General features: G+C 35.4%; 1 pseudogene; it reads right to left on the bottom strand.

Annotated features, from left to right (window-relative positions):
- Positions 1-502: 502 nt before the first annotated feature.
- Positions 503-1,156, bottom strand: LOC145793524 (secreted RxLR effector protein 161 pseudogene; annotated as a pseudogene).
- Positions 1,157-2,188: the final 1,032 nt, after the last annotated feature.

Here is a 2,188-nt window from a genome sequence, read left to right as displayed (position 1 = left end):
TGGCCAACGTTCTCCCACTAGAAGATTGCACCATCACCATTAGATTATGTTCAATGAAATTATTAGCACCAAATCATTGTAGTCAGTGGTTTACACATCGATCAAGACTATACAATGGTTATTGTGTTAATATTTTCCATCAACATGAATAAGTGAATCTTAAATCACAGAGATGACATTAGCAACATAATGGTGATTAATGCTAATTCTTCTATAATGGTCCCGTTGTTTATATCTTCTTCTAAATTGTGCACAAGTATGAAAAATGAAAACAACAAACATAATCATTACTAACAGAAGATGATTATAACATAACATTTATCACGAACATAATACACTAATTTCAAGTCTAAACATGATAAACTTTCTACTAAGCCCATGCGCGCAACATGTTCTTGAAAGAGCTTAGGTGTGAGACCTTTAGTTAAAGGATCTGCTAACATGAGTGCAGTACAAATATGAGAGATGGAAACAGTCTGATTCAGAACCCTTTCTTTAACAACTAGATACTTGATATCAATATGCTTTGATCCTCCTGAAGTTTTGTTATTATTGGAGAACCGTACAGCAGTATCATTATCACAGTAAATTTGTAAGGCTTCGAAATTGAATCGACAAGTTGTAATCCAGATATGAAATTCTTTAGCCATACTGCATGACACGTGGCTTCATAACATGCTATGAACTCTGCCTCCATAGTGAAAGAGGCTGCCAGAGACTGCTTATGACTCTTCCACGAAATAGGTCCATTAGCAAGCATAAAAATGTACCCAGAAGTGGACTTTCGAGTGTCTTTACATCCAGCGTAATCAGCATCTGAATAACCAACCACTTCAAGGCTGTCTGTTCTTTGATAAGTGAGCATGTAATCCTTAGTGCCTTGTAAATATCGTAACACTTTCTTAACTGCTTTCCAATGATCAAGTCCGGGATTGCATTGGTATCTACCAAGCATACCAACTACAAATGCTATGTCAGGATGTGTACAAATTTGAGCATACATAATGCTCCCAACTGCAGAGGCATAAGGAATTTCTTTCATTTGTTCCCTTTCTAAATTATTTTTGGGACACTGAAATTCACTAAATTTATCACCTTTAACTATAGGGGCAACACTACTTGAATAGTTTTGCATGTTGAACCTTTTAAGAACCATTTCGATATAGGCTCTTTGGGACAATCCTAAAATACCACGAGACCTATCTCAGTGAATTTCTATCCCAATGACAAAAGAGACTTCACCAAGATCTTTCATTTCAAAATTTCTCGTAAGGAATTTCTTTATCTCATGTATCATTCCCAAATTATTTCTAGCAAGCAATATATCATCAACATACAAAACTATAATGCAAATATTGCTCCCACTAATTTTAAGGTAGACACATTGATCAACCACATTATCCTTAAAATCAAATTTGGTGAGAACTTCATGAAATTTAAGATACCATTGTCGAGATGCCTACTTTAGACCATATATGGACTTCTTAAGCCTACAAACCATATTTTCCTTGCTTTCATCCTGAAAACCTTCAAGTTGGTCCATGTAGACCACTTTATACAAGTCACCATTCAAAAAAGCTGTTTTAACGTCCATTTGATGTAACTCTAAATCATAATGAGCTACTAAGGCCATGACTATTCTCAAGGAATCTTTATTAGAAACAGGAGAATAAGTTTCCTTATAGTCTATCCCTTCTTTTCTAGTGTATCCTTTAGCAACTAATCTGGCCCTGTATCTTTCGACATTACCTTTAGGATCACGTTTGGTTTTAAAAACCCATTTGCATCCAACAGTTTTGGCTCCCTTAGGCAATTCTACAAGATCCCAGACATTGTTGTCTTTCATGGATTTTAACTCATCTTTTATGGCATTTAACCATTGAGTTACATTTCTATTTTTCATGGCTTGGGCATAAAAAACAGGATAGTTCTCCAAGCCTATATCACACTCATTTAGGTAAACCTCATAGTCATCTGATATGGCTGGTTTCTTTTCTATTTGTGATCTGCGCAAAGGTTGTTCTACAACTGGGACAACTTCTTTTCCAGTGTGAGAAATCTCTTGTGTACCAATAGGTTCAGGTACAATATTTTCTTGGATAATCGTGGAAGGCGTAAACTCACGATTTTCCTCCAAAGAAATATTTTTGAGATTCATACTCCCACTAATGTTTTCATCCTCTAAAAA

This window comes from Camellia sinensis, chromosome 6 (genome assembly GCF_055761805.1).
Source record: "Camellia sinensis isolate YWXY chromosome 6, ASM5576180v1, whole genome shotgun sequence".
Classification (NCBI taxonomy): domain Eukaryota; kingdom Viridiplantae; phylum Streptophyta; class Magnoliopsida; order Ericales; family Theaceae; genus Camellia; species Camellia sinensis.
Note: the sequence above shows the minus strand (reverse complement) of the source record. Positions and strands in the feature narration are given on the sequence as shown.